Source organism: Chiloscyllium punctatum, chromosome 9 (assembly GCF_047496795.1).
Source record: "Chiloscyllium punctatum isolate Juve2018m chromosome 9, sChiPun1.3, whole genome shotgun sequence".
Lineage (NCBI taxonomy): Eukaryota > Metazoa > Chordata > Chondrichthyes > Orectolobiformes > Hemiscylliidae > Chiloscyllium > Chiloscyllium punctatum.
The window spans coordinates 43,153,989-43,163,528 of record NC_092747.1 but is presented as its reverse complement, the minus strand read 5'-3'; the positions used below and the strand labels follow the sequence as shown (position 1 = coordinate 43,163,528).

Genomic DNA, 9,540 nt, shown 5'->3' with positions numbered 1-9,540 from the left:
TGCCCTCTCATTTATGAGCAGCAACAGATTCTCCCTGCCCATGCTCATAATTTTGAAAATTCTATCAAATTTCCTCTCAGCTTTCTCTCAAAGGGGAACAGACCCAATTTCTTCAATGTATCCTCACAACTGAAGTTTCTCATTCCTGGAACCATTCTTGGAAATTGCTTCTGCATTTTTTTTCAGTGCATTCACATCATTCCTATAATGTGGCGCCTACAACCATACGCAAAACTCCAGCTGAGGTCTAACAAATGTCTTGTACAAATTCAACATCTTTCCTTGCTCTTATTACAGCACTGGCTCCTGTTAATGAAACCCAGAACAGTGTGTGCTTTACTAATTGCACTCTCCACCTGGTCTGTGCATAAATACAGTCAAGAGTGTGGTGCTGAAAAAGCACAGCATTTCAGGCAGCATCCGAGGAGCAGGCGAATCACCTGACTCTCCTGCTCCTCAGATGCTGCCTGACCTGCTGTGCTTTTCCAGCACCACATTCTTGACTCTAATCTCCAGCATCTGCAGTCCTCACTTTCACCTAGTTGTGCATAACTACATCCAGGTCCCTCTGCTCCTGCACCCTTTTTAGAATTGTTGCCCTTATATATTGCCTTCCAACATTCTTCCAACTAAAGTCCATCACCTCACACTTCTATGCACTGTACCGTATATGCCACCTAACCACCCACTCCACCAATTTGCCAAAGTCCTTTTGGAGTTCCACTTTGTCCTCACACTTTACAGTTAGCTACTTTGGGGAAGGAGGATAAAGAAAACCTATTTTGAAAAACATCTGCAGAATTGTTGCAGTAACTGAATGTTCCCAGCTGCTGGATACAGCCTGCAACCCTGCAGATTTTGCAAATATGTACACACTGCTTCTTCAAAGCTTTCCTTCAGATAATTATTGGCAAAAGATCAGTGAACTTTTTTTTTCTTCAACTGCTGGGAAATGTGTCAGCGTAAGGGAAATGTTCATCTCTTCTGAATCACATGTTGCCAGTATAACTGAGGGGGTTGGTGAGGAGTATGCATCATCAGGCATTTCTAAAGGTTATGAAGTTAAAACAACAGAATTAACTGCAAAGTACAAAATGACTTGTACCAATATATATAGCTGTCAAATTAATGAAGGAAGACCGCAAGGTAACAATCTACTGTCCTGTGAGATCCAGCATTTAAAAAAATAATTAGCATCAACAATTATTTTCTATTCCCCCATTCAATGCTCACGAATGATTAGCTTGTATTTTAGAGATTAAATCAGCAAATTAGAGCAAATAAAATTCTTCTTAACTGCCTCACTACAAACACATGTTTAAGTGGACTGCATCTCCATTTTTCATGGACTAACTTCAGAGTTGAAGGCAGTCCTTGGGTAGTGAATGGATTTCACTCTGGAGTCCATTCAAAAGTTGATTTTACGCAAGTTGGAACATAATGCAGGGCAATGGGAAGCAGCCGTTCGTAAGTGCAGGAAATGTTCAGATCCCAGGTTTTTAAAGTTACACCCCAGTATGAGATCACATTCGTCATTCGAGCATTTGTAAGTTAGATGTTTGTAAATTGAAAGCCTCACAGTGCTTTCAATAAATTAGAATATCAGTGGCTTGACGTTGACAACTATTACAAAAAGTATAAAACTGATCAGTAAATCTGGATGTAGGATTGCTTGCTGATCTGGAAGGTTCGTTTCCAGATGTTTCATCACCCTACTAGATAACATGTTCATTGGGCTTCAGGTGTACATGATTCCTGCTTTCTATTTATATGTTTGGGTTGGTGTTGTCATTTCCTGTGTTGATGTCATTTCCTGTTCTTTTTCTCAGGGTGGTGGCTGGACAAACAGGCAGAAAACTAGCCCCCAGGATACATGAACACCAACTAGCCACAAAACGGCATGACCCTCTCTCACTAGTATCCTTACATACAGATAAGGAAGGACACCACTTCGAATGGGACAACACATCCATCTTAGGACAAGCCAAACAGAGACACACACGAGAATTCCTAGAAGCATGGCACTCCAACTGGAACTCTATCAAAAAACACAGTTAGACACCATCTACCACCCACTGAGAAAAGGAACAGGACATGACATCACCACAGGAAATGACATCACCACAGGAAATGACAGCACCAACCCAAAGAAACCCAAACATATAAATAGAAAGCAGGAATCATGTACAGTGCTTCGCCTGAGGCCCATTAAAGGTATTACCTAGTAGGGTGACAAAACATCTGGAAATGCACCTTCTAGCTCAGCGAGCAAACCTACATCCAGAACCTCAACCTGAGCGACAAATCTTCTCAAAACTCACTCTGATCAGTAGATGTACTCAGTTTTACATTTTTTTCTGTTATTCACTTCCATCCGTATATTTGATGGTGTGATCAAAAATTAATATTGCCAGACTGGTTTTACAACTCACATCCATAGAGTAAGTTTGCACATTTTAAAATCTTATTTTAAATACAAAAATACAGTTTTCAGATTTATAATGAATTTTAAGAAGAAAATTCAAACTCAAGAGTATATCATGCCTTTTTATCACTGCCTCAGTGGTTAGCACTGCTGCCTCACAGCACCGGGAACCCAGATGTGATTCCAGCCTCAGGCAACTATCCGTGTGGAGTTTGCACATTCTCTCTGTGTCTGTGTGGGTTTCTTCTCACAGTCCAAAGATGTGCAGGTTAGTTTGGCCATGCTGAGATTGCCCATAGTGTTCAGGGATGTGTAGACTAGGTGGATAAAGCCATGGTAAATGCAGGGCTATGGGATATGGTGGGATGGGGCAGGGTCTGGATGGTATGATCTTCAGACGGTCAGTGTGGACTTGATGGGCTGAATACCCTCCTTCTGCATGGTAGAGATTCTATTTAAATTAGAGATAAACAGAAAGTTCTTCTCTCAGAGGATAATCTGTGGAATCAGGACTGCCAAGGCTGGGTTGTTAAGTATACTCAAGGCTGAGGTAGACATTTTTAATCAGTAAGGGAATCAAAGGTTATGAGGAAAGGTAGGAAAGTAGAGTTGAGGATTATCGGATCAGTATCAATCGCATTGACTAGCAGAGCCAAAGTGGGCCAAATGGCCTACCTCTCCTCCTATGACTTGTGGCCTAAGTGGTGAAATGAACAATTGTGTGCTGCCTGGCCACATCCTTTTCCTGAGCTTCAACGTCACAACATTAACTGTTCCTCAATCAGAGCCATACAGGCTTTACAGCAAGATCTTGTTGATTGTTATAGAATGTAGAAGGACATTATTTAATTCTGACACGCTGCAACCTCATGTGAGATTGCCTCTACCTACTTAAAGCCTGCCAACTATCACCTCAAACCTCAAAAATCACACAACACGAGGTTATAGTTCAAAAGATTTATTTGAAACCACAAGCTTATTGTGTGATTTTTCACTTTGTATTATATGTAATTAGCTCATTTCACAATAGTTTTTGTGAACTGTAATATGGTTAATGTTTTTATTTTGTGTAGTAAACCTTTATGCTATTTTGTTTAAAGTACATTGATAGCTTCTTTTGAAAATGGTAAATGACTGACATCAATGATTAACAATAAAGAAAAAATAAAAATTATGGTTTGTCAAGCTAACTGTCATTCCAGGATCTGACTTTCCCAGCATTACCATTAGCTGGGATCATAATAAGAACATCAGCAAATGTGTTTTGTTAACTGTTGTCATGTTTGGACTAGTGGGGCTGCAGCGAACATCAAAAACCACAGTCTATGCTCAGACACCTGTGAACAAAGCTTTAGGATATCTATCAGTACTTATTATTCAGTTGGACAATTTCACAGGCAACAATAAATATATTGTATATATTTATTCCAGCTGTGAAGTAGCTGCAGTCTTTTAAACTGACAAAACGTACCATCTCCTCTCTGCATCGGGAGAAAGTACAAACTATGCTACATAGTTTTGCAGATACTCATTCAACCATTTGTTGTTACTTCCAGAAAAAAGGACTTCTATCTATACAGCCCCTTTTAAGAACTTAAGACATCCCAAAGCACTGTCCAGCCGGTGAAGTGATTTTGAAATATCATCAACCCACAGTGCTGCTCTGGAAATATGCACTTTTACATGCTTGTTGCACTCTGCTGCTATGGATAGTGATGATAGAGGCTCCCATTTTCTTTCCAACACAGGGTTAACCAGGTATTGTTCCCAATGTGTGTTGGAAAATTTTACAATTAGATACTCAACCATTTTTGCCACATTGAGAATAAACCTTTCTTCTTCAACAAGTAACGTTCCCTCTATTTGTCTTCTGGCTGTACAAACCCTAAGGGGCACGCATGGCAGTGGTCTCCAGTAGTAGAAGACATGCGGATCAGTGTGCATGGAGCTTCCCAGGAACTTAGAGGGACCACCAAGTATTTGAACTCACAACTATTGGCTCACTTCTGTCACAGCTTCTGAGACACCATCCTCCGTTTTACAAAATCTCCATTAATAAGGGAAATGCACCAGCCAATATATACATCGTGAACTTCCATAAAAATCAATGTCACAATAACCAGATCATCTGTTAATGTGCTATGAATTGGCCAGAACCCTGGGATAAGTCCCTTGCTCTTCACAGGCGTTTTTCATGGAGTCTTCTGTGTCATCTGAAGAGCAGAGGTGGTCTTAGTTGGTGGAACTCTCTCTCCTTTGAGTCAGAAGATTGTGGAATTGAACACACAATAAATCAAGGCTGACTCTCCAACACAATCCTGAGGGTTTGCGGCAATCTCTCTCAGAGGTACAATTATATAAAACCATGCAGAGTGTGGACAGAATGTGAGGAATGGGAAAATGACTGCAGATATCCTCGGGGACCTTCAAGAGGAGTCAGTTACGCTGTGAAAGTGTTTGGAAATTATTACCAAGTTGAAGCTCAAACTTCTCCATTGCTTTTGATGTATATCTCAAATTACTGGGTGTGTGACCATTTAATTAGAAGGGCAGTACCTGCTGTTATACAGCACGTAGCTACATAGAAATCACAGATACAGTCTCAGAAGCGCTCACGCATTTCTGACAGTAAATGCATAGCACACCATCTAAGTAAAGAGATCTGTTTGTTAACAGCCCATGGCAGCATTTTGCATAATGAAAAGGTGAAGCAAATCAGTGAGCAATGTTGATTTGACACCAGTGCTGCCACTTACAAACAAACATCCTGCCTGCTCTCTGCCTTAAACACAAAAAGCTGAATATAAGGCTAAAGAGCACTAAAGAGCACTCAACAGTGTTATTTAAAGGAGTCATTAACCACTTATAGGATAATTGTTGGATAATTTCTTTTGACTGATGGTGTAATTTACATGATTTGAAGCTTTCCTATACTTGGCTAACATTTGGAGTGGTCTGGCTGCTGCTGAAATATATTTTGGTAATTTAGCGTCTTGTGTTGAAACATGATTTGGAGATGCCGGTGTTGGACTGGGGTGTACAAAGTTAAAAATCACACAACACCAGCTTATAGTCCAACAGGTTTAATTGGAAGCACTAGCTTTCGGAGCATCGCCCCTTCATCAGGTGATTGTGGAGTATAAGATTGTAAGACACAGAATTTAGAGCAAAGGTTTATAGTGTGATGTAACTGAAATTATATATTGTAAAAGACCTAGTTTGTTTGTTAAGTCTCTCATCTTTTAGAATGACCATGTTGGTTTCAGTTCTTTCATATGTAAATCCCAGAACTTCTTTTTAAAGTTACATTCTCAAGTGCACTTTAACAATGCGTGTCATGTCAGCTCAGATAATGTATTGAAGGTGTGAAGTTAAAGTCTACCTGTCTGTGTTTTAATGTTCAGGCTGATTCTATTTATACAAAAGGGATTTACAGAATCTTAGTTAAAAATAACATAACACCAGGTTATAGTCCAACAGGTTTAATTGGAAGCACTAGCTTTCAGAGCACCGCTCCTTCATCAGGTGGTTGTGGAGAAATACAGAATCTTACATGGATTCATACAGTTTTTGAGCAAACTAAAATATAATTCTGCAAGTACAAATTCACCCACCAACGTATATGTCTGTGTGAACATGTGGATATGTGTGTGTGAGGGGGTGTCTGTGAGGGAGTGTGTATATATATATATGCGTATGAGTGAGTGTAAAGGGATATAAGTCTGTGAGAGGGTGCATATGTGTGAACATATGAGAGAGTTTGCGCGCATGCTCGTGTGTGTGTGTAGTGCAGTGGGGTCACCCGTTCCAGTTCCGGTTGAGGTCCTCCCTATGGATACTGAACTTGGCTATCAACCTCTGCTCAGCCACTTTTCGTTGTTGCCTGTCCTGAAATCCACCTTGGAGGATGGTCACCCAATTGTCCGAGGTCAAATGCCCCACACTGCTGAAGTTGTTCTCCAACTGGGAGGGAACACTCCTGGTTGTTGATTGTTGTGCGATCTCCATTCGTCCGTTGTCCCAACCTTTACTCAGTCTCACCAATGTACCATGCCTCAGGGCATCCTTGTCAGGCAGCATGTTTGCTGCCTGATCTGCTGCGCTTTTCCAGCAACACATTTTCAGCTCTGATCTCCAGCATCTGCAGTCCTCACTTTCTCCTCAGGGCATCCTTGCCCACAGCATATGAGATAGATAATGTTGGCTGAGTCATATAAGTACCTGCCACGTCCATGTTGGGTGGTGTCCCCATGTGTAATGGTAGTATCTGTGTTGACACTCTGACACGTCTCGCAGCATCTGCCATGACAGGGTTTTATGATGTTGTCCTGAAAGCCAGGCAGTTTACTCTGAACAATGATCAGTTTGAGGTTTGGTGGTTTTTTAAAGGCGTGAAGTGGAGGCGTGGAGAAGGTCTTAGCGATTATGTGTTGCAGGCTGCGAAGAACATGGCGTAGTCTTTTGGCTCCTGGGAAGTACTGGACAACAAAGGGTACCCCTGTCAGTTGCAGCCCATGTCTGTCTCCTGAGGAGGTCATTATGGTTTCTCGCTGTGGCACATTGGAACTGGCGGTCGATGAGTTGAGCATCATACCCCATTTTTATGAGGGCATCCTTGAGTACTTGGACACTGTACAACAATCACCAGGCAGGAGTGTTCTCTCCAGATGTGGAACACTTCAGCAGTCCGGGACACTCAACCTCGGAACTTCAGGTGACCATCCTCCAAGGCGGACTTCAGGATAGGCAACAACACAAAGTGGCCAAGCAGAGGCTGATAGCCAAGTTCGGTACCCATGGGGTTGGCCTCAACAGGGACCTTGGGTTCATGGTTAAATGGCATGGTGTCTCAGTTAACACCGCTGCCTCATCATGCCAGGGACCCGGGTTGCATTCCAGCCTCGAATGACTGTCAATATGGATTTTTTGGACAGCACGGTGACTCAGTGGTTAGTACTGCTGCCTCACAGTGCCAGGGACCCGGGTTCGATTCCAAACTCGGGTGACTGTCTGTGTGGAATTTGCACATTCTCCCCGTGTTGGTGTGGGTTTCCTCCAAGTGCTCCGGTTTCCTGCCACAGTCTAAAGATGTGCAGATTAGGTGGATTGGCCATGTTAAATTGCCCATCGTGTTCAGGAATGTGTAGGTGAGGTGCATTGATCAGGGGTAAATATAGGATAATAGAGTAGGGCAGGGGTGGGCAATTAATTCTTCCAACGGGCCACATGAGAATCTTGGGTTGTGTTGGAGGGCCAAACCAACAATAAGTTGAACATAATTCTACTCAGTATTAATTTTCTCCCATTGTAAAAAGTACTAAATTCTCTAGTTTTGCACTGAAACTTATAATCAAAAGAATAAGGATATTCTGTTACAATAAAGATATGACATTGTGAAGTAGGTGAAATATAGAAGAAATAAACAGTAAAAACAATAACTTCAGTATTTCATTTTATTTTTAACATGTTAATCTCACAAACCAATAATGAAAAGTTGTTTCATTATTGTTCAGTATTACAAACAACTCTATACAAAAAGCAATAAGTGCTTTTGATGTTTTTCAGTTCATTTTATTTGTTTAGTGAGAAAACTCCAGCCTGTTTTGGGCTTGACCAAGTGACTGAAATCTGGTTGAATGTCTGAGGTGGATATGTGAAGGACAGCTGAGAGGTGATCATCAGTGATAGAGGATCGGGATTTGGATTTGTTGAACTTCATCACTGAGAATGTCTGTTCGCATATATAGGTCGATCCAAAAAGGACTAGAATCTTCTGAGCATGCCTCCTCATCTGTGGAAAGTTCTCCCCTTTGAGGGAAGAGTAAAAATCAAGCAGTGAGACTGACCTAAAATACTCTGCCAGAAGTGTGTCAGACTGCAGGTGAATGAGTTCAAGCTGAACATCACTAGGTGCCTTCTCCACATTGCAAGTAAATGGGGAAAAAACCATGTGCATTTCATTCTCAACCATTTTAAAGTCTTGAAATCACCTTGAAAATTCACCATGCAGTGCTTCTAACATAGATGAGTCCCTGTGGAGGTGATCAGCTGAAGGTGCGGCTTCCTTCAGTGTTGGCAAGTGGGTGAGAATGTTGTCCTCCATTTGGCTTGAGAGAAGCTGCAACTTTCCTCATAAAAGCCTTCACCAAGTTGTACATTTCATGCACAAAAAGGCCCTTGCACTGCAGTTTCACATTTAGTTCAGTCATAAGTGCAGTCACATCAACAGCAAAACCAAGGTCTGCAATCCAGTCTGCATCTGAAAGCTGTGGAATGCCATTCCCTTCCTTCACACAGAAATCTTGAATCTCTTCTCTCAGGTCCCATACACTTTTCAGCATTTCGCCCAGGCTGAGCCACCTGACAGCTGTGTGGTAGCCTAGGTCATGATGTAAGGTCTCATTTTCCTCCAAAAGTGCAACAAACTGCCTGTGATTCAAAGCTCTTGCCCTGATGAAGTTAACTATTTTAGTTACAACGTCAACCACATGGTTAATTTTTAACACTGACTTACACAACACTTCCTGATGTATAATACAATGCAAAAATACCAATTTCTGTTCAGGATCAATTTCTGTCACTTTGTCCTGCATTCTCTTTAAGACTCCAACATTTTGTTCCCGTTAGATTTGGACAGCCATCCGTTGTCACACCCGCCAGCTTGTCCCATTTTAGTCCCAATGTGTCCAAACATGCATTTACCTCCATGAACAAACCATTACTAGTTGTTGTTCCTTTCATTGACTGCACGGGTACCAGCTCCTCTGTGATTTTAGAGTCCGTAGTTATCCCATGTACGAAGATGAGTCACTGGGCTGTGTCACATACATCGCAGCTCTCATCCAAAGACAAGGAAAACAAGTCAAAGTTGACCGCTCTGTGCTGCAGCTGAAGCTCCAGATTTCTCGCGATGTCCCCAGTCCTTCTCGTTACAGTGCGTCGGGAGAGGGGCACATTCTCAAATGCCTCCTTTTTCTCCAGGCATATTAGTTCTGCAGAGTCCAACGAACACTCCTTAATAAACTCTCCATCAGAAAACCGTTTACTGTTTCTGGCGATTTTGTGGGATATGACATAACTTGTCTTGGTGTGAGCTGACATTTTGAGGGCTAGCC

The 9,540-nt window shown here is 41.8% G+C and overlaps 1 pseudogene; it reads right to left on the bottom strand.

Annotated features, from left to right (window-relative positions):
• Positions 1-8,411: 8,411 nt before the first annotated feature.
• On the bottom strand, positions 8,412-9,166 carry LOC140481053 (general transcription factor II-I repeat domain-containing protein 2A-like; annotated as a pseudogene).
• Positions 9,167-9,540: the final 374 nt, after the last annotated feature.